The sequence below is a fragment of the Lolium perenne genome, chromosome 7 (genome assembly GCF_019359855.2).
Source record: "Lolium perenne isolate Kyuss_39 chromosome 7, Kyuss_2.0, whole genome shotgun sequence".
NCBI classification, from domain to species: Eukaryota; Viridiplantae; Streptophyta; class Magnoliopsida; order Poales; family Poaceae; genus Lolium; species Lolium perenne.
In genome coordinates, this window is record NC_067250.2 from 222422496 (window position 1) to 222440799 (window position 18304).

The window sequence follows — 18304 nt, forward strand, 5'->3', positions numbered from 1 at the left end:
GCGCCAGGAGGTGGGTCCGCGCTGCCTGGTGGGGTGGCCGCCTCGTGACTCCTCTTCGTCTCCTCTTCGGTGTTCTGGAAGGCTCCGTGGAAAATAGGACCGTGGGCTTTTGTTTCGTCCAATTCCGAGAATATTTGTAAACTAACTTTTCTGAAATAAAAAATAGCAGAAAACAGGAACTGGCACTGCGGCATCTTGTTAATAGGTTAGTCTCGGAAAATGCATAAAAACATTATAAAGTATGACTAAAACATGTTGGTATTGTCATAAAACTAGCATGAAACATAAGAAACTATAGATACGTTGGAGACGTATCAATGAGTAGCTGTTATATTTTGCTATGTTCTTATATTTATAATGCCCTCCTCCATTTTCATGTTTATTATAAAACCAAAATAATAAAGTTTTAATATTTTACAAAATTTGTTTTACATAACCCTAGCATCATTTCGCTCTTTCCTGATTCACTCCTCCCACATAACATGATGAACAACTTCTCTCATTAGAGCAAGTCCAATGAAAGCGGCGAATTTAACTCTTTATATATGAATTTGAATAGCTCTTTAAAGAATCCACCTCTTCCGATGAACCATCTACATTGAACTCTATTTTTACCGATATATATTTGTTAATTTTATGTAACTATCAAATTGGGGCAACACAATAGTCCATACAAACAAAACCCTAACTTTTTTTTTTGAAAGATCCAACAACTGTTGGCTTTCGGTTTCTCATTAGTAGATAGAATTTGTACAAGGTGGCCGTAGGCCAAGGAATAAGAGAAAATGAATTTCAGAGAAAAACTAAGGGCTAAAACCCTAACTATTTTCTATACTTTTTTACACTCAATTTTAATTTACTTTTACTTAAACTACTATTTTAGACTCGGTATTTTTTGAAGTACTTTTATTTAATCTAATCTAATCTACTCCCTGTCTATCTTCACTATTTTTTTCCAGCACAAGTATAATTTAGCAACAAAGCAGCATACAGCAATGTTGTACAAGCAGGAGCTATAGCAATTAGCGGTAATTTTAGCACTAGCGTGCACACAGTTAGAAATGCAGGAAATCACGCGGTCACTCCTAGCAGCAATCAGCAGTTAAAGAACTTAAATTAGAAATTGACAAAGGGATAAGTTTTTTTTTTTGAAACAAAAAGGGATAAGGTTCTTCTCCCCTGCGGGCAGGGATGGAGGCGATTTTCCCCAAATCGCCGCACCGACTGATGCTTGCCTGGGAGGCTGGGAGAGAGCAGGCACTCGGCCGGCCGGAGGTCTTCGCGAGGCAGAGACACGCCTCTGCTGCTGCTGAATGGCATGGGGAGCCGGGACTGAGGAAGTTCTCTCAGGCATTGTCGGTACGTCGCTTTCCGACGACTGCATCACATGCTCGTGCCGCACAGAGCTATTCCCTGTCCCGATGGCGAGCACCTCACCGTGACAGAAGGACACCCGGCTCTCGCCATGGACGCCTATGCACGGCCATCCTCCTGTCCTGAGGCCGACGCTTGGTTTGTTCCGGGGAGCCGCCGCGAGGCCGGCGACCTTGGTGGACCGAGGGCCGTGCCGCACGCCAGGCGCCATCTCCGTGGAGTGTGGCGTCGGGTTTGGGGCCAGGGGCGCTGCGCGTTCTAGGGGCTAGCCGCGCCTCCGGTTGGTCGGGGCCACCTCCGATTCAGGCTGGTGCGACGATGGATCAAGAAGACTGCAGCGGTGCGGGAGGACAGACGACCGATGCAACGCTTCGGACGGGACCTTGCGAAGTTGCAAACCGTTTTCTTTCGATGACTTAAGCGGTGGCGGCAGCCGTAATTTTCACAGAAAGTTAGGGGCAATGGAAAAACGGACGAAAAAATTGGGGAGAAACCTTACTTTCTTTATTAGTAAAAAAAAGAAGATATAGGTATAGAAAAGTATATTACGTGTTAACCAGAAAAAAGAAAAATCGCTAGAAATTCCCACAAAAATTAGAAAAATCTGGCCGTTTAATAAATTGATGGAACATCTTTAACCATTAGATTAAACTAAGCTAAAAAATTACCCACCATTGCCATTACAATAGAACTACGTATCAGATATTTTATTTTTCCCTTTTCTTCACAACAACGCGGCCGCCGCAACAAGAACGCGCTGCACCTCAACCCTAGGATCGAGTCTCAGCTCCACATGATTTGCTCTATGCCAGGATGCATAGGAATCTTGCATGGATGCATCCATCGCTCAGAAAGGAGAATGCCTACGACTTGCGATCTGGAGAGCTGCACCAGTTCACGTTTCCAAGAAGTAGAGGCCTTCAAGTCTCAAGGAAGCACGAAAATTGGAGATGCGGCCACCAGCGGCTGGGTAGAGAAAACCGAGCCTGGTCAACGCCATCTCTGCCGCCTCAGTGCGTTGGCTGGCCAACCCACTCCTTGTGCATGCAGATCAGTGCTTTATGTTTCAATTTTGGTTGCCTCATGCACGCATCAGACCACCAAGCAGATGCAGCTTGCACGAAGAATCAAAGATTTACCATCGTGATAGCCCCGATCAAGATCTGATCAATGACCTACTTCATAGAGATAACCTTTTTAGAAAAGCTTCATATATATGTCTACAGTAAAACTAATCGCCGCCGGCCGGCCGGATGTGGTGAACCAGATCGGATTTCTCTTCAATTTTGGTTGCTTTGTGCACGCATCAGACCACCAAGCAGATGCAGCATGCTCGAAGGATCAAAGATTTACCATTGTGATAGCCCAGATCAAGATCGGATCAATGACCTACGTCATAGAGATAATCATAGCCAGGTACGTGCCATGTGTATCTTCTCCAGAGAAATTATCTACAAAAAATAATCAAACAAATAACAAATAACTATTATGTGTCCTACTATGTTCTTATTTTTTTTTCTAGAGAATAGGAGTAGAAGTAGCTGGGATTTGATTCATGATGGATTGTGTAAGTTTACGCCCTTTTGGATGCTAAAAAAATATTTGTCACAACTACTTCTACTCCTATTCTCTAGAAAAAATAATCTGCATGAAGTTTGTTCACTAAAAAAATCTTATCTTTTGCTATTTCTCTCAAAAAATCATTAACATTGTGTTGCCTGCCAAGACTCACCGGCGAGCAGTGGTTAAGCAACACGAAGAGCCGGGAGACTCCCAAGACCGCTTAGTGGGCCCTGGCGCCTCGCGTCGTCCCGCACAGTCCCAGCACACGTCCTGGCGGTTGCAAGGGCGTGCCACCTGACCTATACCTGATCAGGAAGGTGTTGGATTGCTTCAACTAGTCTCCTGCATGGTAGACACGTAAACATTAAATACGAGCCCGATCGGCTCTCAGGTTGCCCTGTGGATCGGCTCAAAGAGCCGATCGCCCCATGGTTCACGTTGGATTTACGATGACATGGGGATCCTGCTTGATCAAAACAAAGCTAAACCAATCTACGACAGTTTAGGGTTTTCACCGCATAATCGGAACATCCTACGCGTAGTTGGGCCTAGCAGATACGAAAGATGATGGAAACTATCCCTAAAAGAGGCCTAAAAACCAACGTTAAGTCAATTCCCGGAACATCCCTTGTAGGAACGGTAAAACAACACCTCACGCACTACCGGATCATCCAACCCCAGCATAAGGCCTAATCATGCAGATATTAAACTAATCCTTGAAACAAGGAGCAACTATAACAGATTGGATCTACTAAGTAACGAATAAGCAAGGTGCTGCCCCTACACCTATTCAGGTGTAAGGACAGCTAGATATCGAGGGACGGCATTGCTAAGCAAATATGCATAAGAAAAGCATCAATGCAAGCCCCAAGACATCTACGATAAATAGTGCTACTCGCCATCAACAACGCTTCAGCACGAGTAACACAAGGTAATCGAATAAACGTGTACTGCCTAGATCGCAAGATGCGATCTAGGCAGCATGATGCTTACCCGGAAGAAACCCTCGAAATAAGGGGTGGCGATGCGCCTGGTTTGTGTTTGTTGTGAACGTGATTGTCCTCCTTTCTCAATAACCCTAGATACATATTTATAGTCCAAGGGACTTTCTAATTCGGAAGTACACCTGACCGTGTACGAGCCAAACTCTATCTTCTAATTCTAAATACGATCTAATAATATACAGATACACGGGCAATTTAGCCCAAACTCTCGTGCAAGGCCGCTTCAGATATTCTCCACGTGCATCTTCTTCAAGCCCATCTCAATTACGGCCCATCTCCTGATTTGGCCAAAATCTGGTGATAACACATGCCCCCCTGGTTTTGGTAATGATAATTTCAAAACCACTCTGTTCCTCCTTCGTAGGGTCATGTTGTGGCAGAGCAGAACCGCTTCAGTATCCTTCCATCATGATACCCTGTCTTCTCAACTTCTGCACGTTTGACAATTTTGGCACCGCATCCTCGAAAACTGCTCAAGCATTAAATCTCCACTATGTCCCCTTCTATTTAACCGCATCGAGCAGTTCATCCCTTCATTCCCCTGCTCCGTACTTGCCATCTGCAAAAAACCCTCCTCCACCATGGACTCATCCTCCTCCTCCGCTGCATCGGCTCTCTCCTTCCAATCTTCCTCCTCAGATGAGCCGATGCCAGGGCCCGACCAATGGGATGAGCCGGAGTGGGACTTCGACTATGTGCCAGATGGCCCACCCGAGGCCCTCGTCGGGTCAGATGGCGACCTGCCCCTGACCGATGGGGAGGACGACCTCCAATTCCTCATCGACGGGGAACTGGTGGCGGAGAGCGAGGATGACCTCCTCTCCTGGGGTAGCTTCGCCCCCTCCGACGAAGACGAAGAAGAAGAGGATGAGGAGGACGACGCCTCTTCCAACGAGGAGGAAGAGGATGGCGAAACCTCCTCCGACGAGCCGCCAGCGAAGCGCTTCCGCGGCTGGGCCTGGTCGGATGACGACGAAGACGACGATGATGAGGAGGAAGAAGCCCCCATTGAGGGCTACGGCAGTAGCGACGAGGAGCTCGCCAGCAACAGCACCGGCAGCGGCTACAACGGCGATGACGAGGACAGCGACGGTCCTTAGAGTAGGGACCATTTAGCATAGGACTAGTGGTAGCAATCTGTCCTCCTTTTGTTCTTCCTCCCTTGAGCAATCGGCTCTCTCTTTGTAAAACTTCTATTATTAATGAAGAAAATATTCCCCAATTAATTTCGCTTTCCTGTCAATTTTGCCGATTGTCAAACGAAGTCGCTGTACAAAGAGCCGGTGGCAAGGCATCGGCCTGCACTATAAACGCGATTTGAGGCCAAACAGTTGCCTATTCACATGGTCAAACAGGTCCAGTCCATGTCCAGACTATCCTCCAACCTTGAACGCGTAGATTCGAATCCTCAGCAAATCCACTGGGAGATTCATCTCAGATATCATGATCTCTGGTCTGAAACTGATCTGTTAACCTGCTCAATTGAGCTTGTTCCTCTAGAGTCGATAGCAATGCATCGGCTTTTATTATTCTGAAGTCGATGTCCGTGCATCGGCTGTACTAGTATACTGTTGTCTTCGCATATTTTCTCAAGTCGATGTCTGTGCATCGGCTGTGATTTGTATCGGCCCCCATACCTCACTGCCCATCATCCCACATGCTTGGGAAATACCTCTTGAGATGCTGGCCATTGACGGCCACTGGGAACTTCACACCATCCAACTGTTCAAGCATGTAGGCATTGCCCTTCAAAACCTGGATCACTTTGTAAGGACCGTGCCAATTTGGAGACCATTTACCATACACTTCGTCCTTAGTCCCCAATGGCAATACAGCTTCCCATACCAGATCACCAACCTGGAACTCCTTTGGCTTCACCTTCTTATTATATGCGCGAGCCACCTTAGCTTTATTCTCCTTGACTTTCTCAACTGACCATAGTCTGAGTTCCGTTGCATCCTCAATGCTGTCGCTCATTAGGGCTGCATATTCTTCAGCAGTTAAATCATTCTAAAATGTAATCCGTCTCGACCCAGCCTTGATTTCCCAAGGTAACACAGCTTCTTGTCCATAGACCAGCTGATATGGCGAGGTTTTTATTGCTCCGTGACACGACATGCGATAAGCCCACAGTGCTTCTGATAATACCTCGTGCCAACGTCTAGGATGCTCGTCGATTTTCCTCTTAATCAGCTTGATCAGACTTTTGTTGGATGCTTCAGCCTGTCAATTTGCTTGAGCATAGTATGGAGACGATCGGATCAGCTTGATTCCCATATCCTCGCAGAATTTTCTAAACTCCTTAGAAACGAAGATCGAACCTCCATCGGTCGTGATAGTCTGGGGAATCCCGAATCTATGAATAACATGTTCCAACACGAAACTGATAACATCTTTCGATGCTACTGACTTCATAGGGACGGCCTCCACCCATTTAGTGAAGTAATCTGTAATGGCCAGAACCCATTCATGGCCTTTGCTCGATGCAGGATGAATTTTGCCGATCATATCCATGCCCCAACCTCGGAATGGCCAAGGTTTGATGATAGGATTCATTGCTGATGCGGGTACCATCTGAATGCTCCCAAACTTCTGACATGCTTGACACCCTTTATAATACTGGAAACAATCTTCAAGCATGGTGGGCCAATAAAATCCCGATCGCCTGATCAGCCACTTCATCTTATGAGCCGATTGGTGAGTTCCACAGGCACCTTCATGCACCTCATGCAAGAGCCGATTGGACTCGGCTGGTCCCAAACATTTGAGAAGTAATCCTTCCAATGTCCTGTAGAACATGTCATCGCCAATCAGTACGTACTTCATGGCCCTATATCTTATCCGTTTAGGTGCCCCCCGAGCCGAATCTTTCAAATAATTGAAGATATCGGCTCTCCAATCATCTGGTTCCATGAACTGCACCTGAAAATCGGCTCCATCGGCTACGTCCTTGTATCCTGATGCCGTTTGTGCGAGATTGTTCGCCTCGGTATTTTGCGACCTTGGGATCCAATGGAAGTTTATATATCTGAACCATGTCATCAGCTCACGGCATTGCATCCATAATGGAAAGAGCGACTCGCTCTCACACTTGTACTCTTCCGTGAGTTGAGAAATCACCAACTTGGAGTCTCCAAAGATCTCAACTGCTTCCGCCCCAGCATCCAATAGCAACTCCATTCCCTTACACATCGCTTCATACTCAGCAACATTGTTGGTGCAAGGGGTAGCTATCCTGATGGAGAAGGAAAATGTTGCCCCCCGAGGCGACACGAGTAGCACGCCGATGCCGCAACCATCCTCACAGACCGATCCATCGAAGAACATGGCCCATGCACGCACAGATAGTGCGGCTACGTCCGTGTTTATTCGTTCAACGATGAGATCGGCCAGCGCTTGTCCCTTGACTGCTTTCGCAGGTTGATACCGGATATCAAATTTCGATAACGCAAACATCCATTTGCCGAGTCGGCCTTTCAGTACAGGAGCCGACAGCATGTGCTTGATGACATCCGATTTGCATATGATGATGATTTCTGCTGACAGCAAGATGTGCTGGATCTTGGTGCAGGTAAAAAATAGACAGAGGCACAACTTCTCAATTTCAGGGTACCTTGTTTCTGCATCCAACATCCTTCTGCTGAGGTAGAAAACCACTTTTTCCAGACCATCATAAACCTGCACCACCACTGATGCGATGGAGGTGTCAGCCACTGATAAGTAAATGTAGAACGGCCTGTCTTGCTGCGGCGGAACTAACACAGGTGGCTTCGTTAGATACTCCTTAATATCGTCAAATGCCTGTTGTTGCTCTGCCCCCCAGCGAAACTCCTCATCAGACTTGATTTTAACCAATCCCATGAACGGCTCGATTCGTCCTGACAAGTTGGAGATAAACCTTCTGACGAAATTAATTTTGCCGATGAGACATGGGAGCTCCTTCTTCGTGGTGGGTGGCTTCATCGTTCGCACTGCCTCTTGACTTTTCAGGCCGATCTCAATTCCACGTTCATGAACCAAGAAACCCAGGAACTGACCGGCCGTCACACCAAAGGCACACTTCTTTGGATTCATTCTTAGTCCGAACTTCCTAGTTCGGTCCAGGACGTGTCGCAAATCTTCCAAGTGTCCATCCATCGAAACAGACTTGACCACCACGTCATCGATGTAAATTTCCACCAATTTGCCGATTAAATCATGAAAGATGTAATTCATGGCTCTTTGGTATGTTGCGCCAGCATTCTTCAGTCCAAAAGTCATGACTACATATTCAAACAAGCCCACCGAGCCTGGCACTCTGAATGCAGTCTTGTGTATATCTTCTGGAGCCATAAAAATTTGGTTGTAGCTGGCATTGCCATCCATGAAACTTAAAATTTTATGACCAGCAGCTGCATTGATCAATGTCTCTGCTACTGGCATTGGATATTCATCCTTTGGAGTGGCACTGTTGAGGTTCCGAAAATCTATGGCGACGCGCCATCGGCCATCCTTTTTCTCCACAGGTACGACATTGGTAATCCATTCAGCGTACCTGCATGTCCTGATGAACCCGGCGTCCAACATCTTCTGGATCTCCTTCTTGACTTCCACCAAGATTTCGGCCTTCATCTGTCGTGCTCATTTCTTTGAACGGCCGAAATCCTTTCTTCGAGGGGAGCCGCTGCTCAAAGATGCTCCCCTCTCACCCAGGCATCTCCGTATAATCCCATGCAAAACAATCTGGGTACTCTTTTAACAAGGCTATCATCAGGCCCCTGAGATGTGGATCTAACTTTTTGCTGATAAATGTTGGTCGTGGCTTATCCCCAGGACCAATGTCAATCTCTTCCAGCTCATCAGCTGATGTAAACCCATACCCCAGCTTTCCATCGCCTGCTAGATCAATGCTGAACACAGGCAAAGTGTATGTTGAGGATAATTTTGGCCGATTGCTAGAATCGGCCCCCTTTTTCATTGCAATGCTTGATGAGGGTTTACAACTTCTTGGTGCTTCACTATGGCTACGTGACATGCTTGAGATGAGACTCGTGCTTTTTATTTTTTGGGGCCGATCGCAGGGATCGGCCTTGCCACGTACACCTACTGATTTGGATCTTGCTACTCTGTCAGGCCAGTGGATAAGACCAGCCTCACCCCGTTTTTTGAAGCTTCGATGCGCTCACAGCCGTCCAAACTGATTCCAGAGAGCGGCTCTTGGTCGTCTGCATCCCAAATATTCATGGCAGCTAGTAAGATCTCGATTGAGTCATCTGCCTGAACAACCTCCACTTCATCTCCATCCCACTTTATGATGCATTGGTGCATTGTGGATGGGATGCAATAGTTAGCGTTAATCCAATCCCTTCCTAGTAGGACAGCGTAATTGCTTTTGCTGTCGACGATGAAGAACGAGGTAGGTATGGTTTTTCGGCCTACGGTCAGATCTACATTCAGAACACCTTTTGCTTCTGATGCTTGGCCGTTGAAATCGCTTAACGTGACGTTGGTCTTGATCAGATCGTCATTGGAGTGTCCCAAACGTCGTAGCATGGAATACGGCATTATGTTGACTGCCGCTCCCGTGTCAACCAACATCTTGCTGACAGGCTGCCCATCGATATAACCTTTTAGGTATAGAGCTTTCAAGTGCCTGTAGCTCCTCTCTCGTGGCTTCTCAAAGATCACTGGCCGTGGACCGCAGTCGAATTGAGCCACCGATACTTCCTCGTCTTTTGGAGCACAAAACTCTGACGGGAGTATAAACACCATGTTTGTATCAGCCGATGCCTCTGCATCGGCTTTTGTCTGTTTAGGGCGCTGATGGCGTGTATTTCACACGTTCGTTGGGCAACCCCAAGAGGAAGGTATGATGCGCACAGCAGCAAGTTTTCCCTCAGAAAGAAACCAAGGTTTATCGAACCAGGAGGAGCCAAGAAGCACGTTGAAGGTTGATGGCGGCGAGATGTAGTGCGGCGCAACACCAGGGATTCCAGCGCCAACGTGGAACCTGCACAACACAACCAAAGTACTTTGCCCCAACGAAACAGTGAGGTTGTCAATCTCACCGGCTTGCTGTAACAAAGGATTAACCGTATTGTGTGGAAGATGATTGTTTGCAGAAAACAGTAGAACAAGTATTGCAGTAGATTGTATTTCAGTAAAGAGAATTGGACCGGGGTCCACAGTTCACTAGAGGTGTCTCTCCCATAAGACGAACAGCATGTTGGGTGAACAAATTACAGTTGGGCAATTGACAAATAAAGAGAGCATGACCATGCACATACATATCATGATGAGTATAGTGAGATTTAATTGGGCATTACGACAAAGTACATAGACCGCCATCCAACTGCATCTATGCCTAAAAAGTCCACCTTCAGGTTATCATCCGAACCCCCTCCAGTATTAAGTTGCAAAGCAACAGACAATTGCATTAAGTATGGTGCGTAATGTAATCAACAACTACATCCTTAGACATAGCATCAATGTTTTATCCCTAGTGGCAACAGCACAACACAACCTTAGAACTTTCATCACTTGTCCCGGTGTCAATGCGGGCATGAACCCACTATCGAGCATAAGTACTCCCTCTTGGAGTTACAAGCATCTACTTGGCCAGAGCATCTACTAGTAACGGAGAGCATGCAAGATCATAAACAACACATAAGCATAACTTTGATAATCAACATAACAAGTATTCTCTATTCATCGGATCCCAACAAACGCAACATATAGAATTACAGATAGATGATCTTGATCATGTTAGGCAGCTCACAAGATCCGACAATGATAGCACAATGGGGAGAAGACAACCATCTAGCTACTGCTATGGACCCATAGTCCAGGGGTAGACTACTCACACATCACACCGGAGGCGACCATGGCGGCGTAGAGTCCTCCGGGAGATGATTCCCCTCTCCGGCAGGGTGCCGGAGGCGATCTCCTGGATCCCCCGAGATGGGATCGGCGGCGGCGGCGTCTCTGGAAGGTTTTCCGTATCGTGGTTCTCGGTACTGGGGGTTTCTACACGGAGGCTATTTGTAGGCGGAAGGGCAGGTCAAGAGGCGGCACGGGGGCCCCACACCACAGGGCCGCGCGGCCAAGGGGGGGGCCGCGCCGCCCTAGGGTGTGGCCCCCTCGTCGCCCCTCTTCGTCTCTCCTTCGGACTTCTGGAAGCTTCGTGGAAAAATAGGCCCCTGGGCTTTGATTTCGTCCAATTCCGAGAATATTTCCTTACTAGGATTTCTGAAACCAAAAACAGCAGAAAACAGCAACTGGCACTTCGGCATCTTGTTAATAGGTTAGTTCCAGAAAATGCACGAATATGATATAAAGTGTGCATAAAACATGTAGATAACATCAATAATGTGGCATGGAACATAAGAAATTATCGATACGTCGGAGACGTATCAGGCGCCACACCTTCTTTGGCGGGCGCATCTCTGTCTCCAGCGTTTGCTGAATTTTCACGGCCAGATCGGGCCGTGCCTTCCTCAACGTGTACAGGTACTGTGCTTCGGCTTCCTCCAGGTTTTGTAGCCGCTGCACCCTACGCTTCTGCGAATGGCTGAGTCCATCAGGGCACCACCTTGGCCGGTGGTACCTATCCTCTTCTTCATCTGACTCCTCGAAGTCTTCATCTTGAGACGACTCAGCTTGTTTGTCCTGAGGTGGGAAAGGCCCTAGACGCTTGAACACTGAAACTTCATTTGTTCCCTTCCTCTGCGGTCTACATTCTGGGCAGTTCTCGATTGTAGGCAATCGGCTCATTCCTGAGTCCCAACGGTGTTTAAAGAAGGGACAGTTCCAATGCATATCCAAGTCTTCTTGCTCTCTATCATATCGACGATACCTCCTGTCATCTGCATCAGACCGACGATATCTTTCATCATCCACGTCGTAGCGCCGACGTCGGTCATACTGCTGCTCATATTTGTTAAGGAGATGCGCGGAGAGTGGTCGTTGATACCGCACGCTTCTCACTTCTTCTTCTGTCAGGTACCGTCTGTTATCATATTGGGGCCGGTCGCGTGGATCGGCCTCCTCTTTCTCCTTGCCACGGGAGTGGCTGCTTTCTGCTTTATCTTTGCCATGGCGGGTCCCAAGCCCTGCCATGTTGACACCAAAAGAGAAACCTGGATCGCGTCTTAGGGAGTGACTGAGATCCACCATGTTGACGCCAGGAAACGGATGTGTGTCTACTTTCATGGCAAATTGTCCGAAGATTAATCGGTCTGACTCTATCGCCATTTGAATCTGTGCGCGCAACACTTTGCAGTCGTTGGTGGCGTGGGTGAACGTGTGATGCCATTTGTAGTATGGCCTACCGTTCATCTCTTGTGACGTAGGAATTTTGTGGCCTTCGGGTAACTTCAGCTGTTTCTCCTTCAGCAGCAAATCAAAAATTTTCTCAGTTTTGCTTAAATGGAAGTCAAACCCTTTTGGAGGCCCTGGTTGTTTCACCCATTTGCAGGACACGGGAACTGCCGTCCGAGTCCATTCCGCCACAGCGACTTCCTGATCTTCCGCAGGGTCTTCATCCTCCTCAGCGTCGATCAGGCCTATCGTGCGCTTGAACTTGTCTTGGTACAATTCTGGGTGGCGCTGTTCATACGAAGTTAGTCTCTGGACCATGTGCGCCAACGAATTGTACTCCACTTGGAACGTCAGATCCTTGAGTGGCGCTGCGAGGCCTGCCACGGCCAGCTCGACTGCTTCTTTCTCAGATAAATGAACCGAATAACATCGGTTCTTGACAGTTCTGAAACGTTGAATGTATTCAGACACCGTCTCTCCTCGCCTTTGCCGAACCTGCGTCAGATCGGCAATGCCCGCTTCGGTAGCTTCTGAATGATATTGTATGTGAAACTGCTCTTCCAGCTGCTTCCATGTCCGAACTGAATCTGGGGGTAGCGAGGTGTACCACCCAAAGGCTGGACCTGTGAGAGATTGGGCAAAGAACCTCACACGTAGCGGTTCTGATGCTGAAACCATGCCCAACTGTGCCAAGTATCGGCTCACGTGCTCGATGGAGCTAGATCCTTCTGATCCACTGAATTTTGTGAAGTCAGGGAGCCGATACTTAGGTGGCAGCGGGATCAGGTCATACTCATTGGGATACGGCTTGGAATAGCCGATTGTTTTCTTCTTCGGCAGGATACCAAACTGATCTCTCAAGATTGCGCTGATCTGATCCACAGTAGGAGCTGTAGAGGTTGAGCTGTCCGGACTCGTTGTAGTGGCATATTTAGTTAGCCACGCCTGTTTCTCAGCATCTGCTCCAGAACTCCCTGCTGCTCCAGCAATCCCTCCTGCCGTAACCATCGCTCCTGCTCCGGCAATTCCTCCTGCCGAAGTTTGGATCGCGCGCGTCCAGTTGTTGCAGTCCGGCACGTATGTGCACATGTATCCATATGGGATCTCCTTGGGCGGCTCATACAAGAATTGGTAGTCGCCAGGATCACCTCCAACCTTGTAGACAACGTATGTCGGTGAACCTTGTTGCTGTGGAGCTGCCATCGCGAATGGCAATGGTGGCCTGGTGTGGAATGGTATCTCTCCCTGATAAGTCCCTAAAGCAGGTCCTGACGGAGAATATTGATGTTTCATGATTTCTGGCACCACATGAAGCGCAACTCGCTCAAGCGTATTCACCAGGCTCTCAGAATGCCGATGTAGAGAATGAGCCACAGCATAGTTAATTTCTTGGCGCAGGGCTTTGGTACGTTCCTCCGAAGGGAGAGACAGATCTAATCCCTCAAACGCGCCTTCGGGTGTGAATCCTTTGAACCTGATGCCGTGCGAACGGGTCTTCTCAAAAGAGCCGATGAGATCGGCTTCAAAGATGGCCTTCAGCTCATCGTATTTCTTCTTATGCTCTGCAGGTAGATCCTCGTACTTGATTAGTTCGTCCGACATCTTGGCTGCCGATGTTGACGTGGTTGTTGTAGAAAGTGTCCCACCGGGCGTGCCAGAATGTGTTGCCTGCCAAAACTCACCGGCGAGCAGTGGTTAAGCAACACGAAGAACCGGGAGACTCCCAAGACCGCTTAGTGGGCCCTGGCGCCTCGCGTCGTCCCGCAAAGTCCCAGCACACGTCCTGGCGGTTGCAAGGGCGTGCCACCTGACCTATACCTGATCAGGAAGGTGTTGGATTGCTTCAACTAGTCTCCTGCATGGTAGACACGTAAACATTAAATACGAGCCCGATCGGCTCTCAGGTTGCTCTGTGGATCGGTTCAAAGAGCCGATCGCCCCATGGTTCACGTTGGATTTACGATGACATGGGGATCCTGCTTGATCAAAACAAAGCCAAACCAATCTACGACAGTTTAGGGTTTTCACCGCATAATCGGAACATCCTACGCGTAGTTGGGCCTAGCAGATACGAAAGATGATGGAAACTATCCCTAAAAGAGGCCTAAAAACCAACGTTAAGTCAATTCCCGGAACATCCCTTGTAGGAACGGTAAAACAACACCTCACGCACTACCGGATCATCCAACCCCTGCATAAGGCCTAATCATGCAGATATTAAACTAATCCTTAAAACAAGGAGCAACTATAACAGATTGGATCTACTAAGTAACGAATAAGCAAGGTGCTGCCCTTACACCTATTCAGGTGTAAGGACAGCTAGATATCGAGGGACGGCATTGCTAAGCAAATATGCATAAGAAAAACATCAATGCAAGCCCCAAGACATCTACGATAAATAGTGCTACTCGTCATCAACAACGCTTCAGCACGAGTAACACAAGGTAATCGAATAAACGTGTACTGCCTAGATCGCAAGATGCGATCTAGGCAGCATGATGCTTACCCGGAAGAAACCCTCGAAATAAGGGGTGGCGATGCGCCTGGTTTGTGTTTGTTGTGAACGTGATTGTCCTCCTTTCTCAATAACCCTAGATACATATTTATAGTCCAAGGGACTTTCTAATTCGGAAGTACACCTGACCGTGTACGAGCCAAACTCTATCTTCTAATTCTAAATACGATCTAATAATATACAGATACACGGGCAATTTAGCCCAAACTCTCGTGCAAGGCCGCTTTAGATATTCTCCACGTGCATCTTCTTCAAGCCCATCTCAATTACGGTCCATCTCCTGATTTGGCCAAAATCTGGTGATAACACATTGTTGCACCCTCTTCCATCCACCATTTTTCTGCCCCAATTAGAAATGTTCAAGTTGGATCAGACTCTTGAGAATTAGACAGTTTATTCTCTAAAAATTTGGTGATACCTATTTTTTTATGTGTCCTTTCGCTGGTGCACCCTCCGTCAAGCTGACCTCTCTTCCTTCCTTTGCGTTGGCGCATGCCAAGCAAACCAGACTCCAACCAAACCTTTTGGCCTAACCTTTTTACGAAACTTTCTGCTATCAAACTTTTGTTTCGCTCTTCAGGAACTCCATCCGTGCGGACAAGCTGCGGAAGTCATGTGCTTCTGAGGCCACGTTCTCCACCGCCGAGATCTGTTTGAATGACATGAATCCAGGTTAGTCTTTAAACTCACATATGCTATCTCCTCCTAGACGACTGAGCGCAAGCAACAACTTACGGTTTACCTTTATCCTTCGGCAGTAACGCAACTATTCCCCTCGCCCAGGTTTGACTACACCGGTCGGAACTGCAAATCATTGTCTGTCATGTACTTCTGTGGGGATTTGTACTCCATCAGACCATCACGTGTGCAAGTATCCAGCTATATACTGGTAAGATTTGTAGGCACCAGTATGTCCCAATCATTAATCTCACTCGGTATTGATTTTATCTTTTTATATTTAGTTTCTGGTGGACACCCCTACAGCAAATACCAGATCGAGTTGTTCTTCCATACATCCAGGCCAGTCTGTTTTGCAGAAAAAATCTATTTATCCTTTCATTACTTCCATGGCATTATTTAACTTCTGAATGCTTATTTATTACATCATAGGTACCCAATTTCAGCAAAAGTTGATACCTAGCTTCTTCATGTTTGGATTTTTATTTTGATCTACCTGGTCGCTTTCATCTGGTCGCCTTTGCTTTGCCCAGTTGTAGTACACTGGTGCTCGACCTGGAACAGCAGGGCTAGGTACATGCTGCATGCATCAAGGATATTGGACTAGCTGGATGAGGTACACGGCTGCTTGAAATACTGTCCACACCCAGGCAACCAAGATGTTTGCATGCATCAAGGAGGTTTGCGGTCTGTTTAATCTTTGCTTGGCTGATTTCATTTTGATGCACGCGTCCTCACACCCAAAGGAATAAAGATTTTGCATGCATCAAGAAGATTGGTAGGTAAGCCAAGCTACCCGCAAAAAACAATGTAATACCGTCCAAAAAGTTATTAATGCTAAAAAATTTAGTAGGCATATATGTTTTGGGATGCTTTCCTGATCTGTCTATGTCCACGTGTTATCTCAGAAATTATTGAGATTAAAAGCATATGTCTGAACATATCCGAAGATACATTAAAAATAAATGTTACATTTCCGGACTGCGTGTCAGGATTAGTAATTTCAGGTGAGTCACCTGAGAGTGTAGAACCTTCCTTTTCACACTTCTATACCATATTAACATGAACACTAATGTTTAGGAGTTGAGCCAGTGCCCCAACATAATTCGTCATTCTAACAATTGGATTTTTTTTTTCAATATATTGAAGTGCCTACATTGCTGCTTAAAGACGTTATGTAGACACGGTTCAGACCTTTTTGCCAAATTTGAAAACCACTAGGGAGTAGAAATTCTTAGTCCCTCTGCATGTGGTAGAAGTATATAAGTGTTGCGGTAGAAATGAACTCAAAATCAAGCATTTTGAGTGGATGGCACACGTCGCTGTTTTTTTTAACCTTATAATTAACTGAAGTAAATAATTTTTTTTGTTGAATATGCCTCTACTTTATTTGGCAATGACATGAGACCGAAGATAACGTGCATGCTTACTGAAGTTAATATTATAATGCGTGATTTTCATAACTGTAATAGCAAAACCTTATTATTCTGCGGGACATTATAGTTCCAGGTGATAAAGAATTAATCTGCTGATAATTTGTTCCAATAATGTTTTTGCGAACTATTATTCCAATAATATTGAATGAGAAACTCTTGGGAAAAGTTTTCCTCATAGCATGAAACATAATCAATCAAGAGGGGCCTCTTCTTTGATCAAAACATGAATCTCCCCTTATCTATAATCACTAATATGATTTCTTTTTTGAAATTCTATTTTATGTTGTATTCACACGAAAGGTTCGAGGCAAGCTGTGGTATCTAGAGGGGTCCTATGCGGCCAGTTTTTGTTCCTGACAAATATTTGCACATCAATAAGCCATAAATAATTAGGATGCTCACGATCTACCTTTCCCTTTTTTTTTCAAATATCTAATATGATGTGACCTGCTTTTGCATTCTCTTGTACTGTTCAACTCAGTCACCTGATCAGGAAATTGCATCGCAAGACCCATGCTAATACCAATCCTCCCTTCAAAATCCGTGTATATATACATATTTCTTTCTATATTATAATGTTGCAGTGCATTCATCTGATTAACGCAGAGCATTTACAAATACTAATCCTTTTTCTGTAGTATATGTTCAGTTTTGGATAGGTTTCTCCATGTATTGCCTTGGCGTTGTTGCCTTCAAATGGTATGTGTTTGTTGATCTTTGTCGGATAGTTAGGGCATCTCCAGCGGCGCGACGCATTTTGGACGTCCGAAATATCCGTTTGCGTCGCGCGGCAGACGGGAGACAGACCGTTTTTGTCCGCGCGTCCGTTTGCACCTTGGGGTGGTTCCAGCGGCGCGACGCATTTCCGCGTTTGCATCAAATATGAAGTTTCGAAACAACAAAATAAGGAATTCAACAAAGTCATAGTTATTACATTTAAATTTTAAAAAGTCTACTGCTGTGTTTGGATGTATAGAAAGTGGGCATGGAATTGGAATTTGGGTCGATTTTGCAAATTCTGCCGTTTGGTAATTGATACGTCGAAAGCCCAACCAAATTCCGAGCCTTCCACCTAGCGTGCAAACAGCCCACAAAACTTTCCGAGGTCTCACCCTCGGAAAGGCTCGGAAACGTGCAGCCTATCCCTTCGCTCCCGTCTCCATCCTCACGCGGCCGCAGCTCCTGCCTCCCTCCGCCGCCGGCGTGAGCCCCGCCTCCCTCCCCCGCCGGCGTGTGCCCCCGACTCCCTCCGCCGCCGGTGTGAGCCCCGCCTCCCTCCCCCGCCGGCGTGTGCCCCCGCCTCCCTCCCCCGCGTGCCCCCGCCGGTGGCCCTGCCTCCCTCCGCGGCCTCCGCCGCGTGCTCCGCTCGGTCTCGGCTCCCGCCCCACTCGGTCTCGACTCGCAGCTCCCGTCGCCGTTGGCTGCTCCTCTCGCCA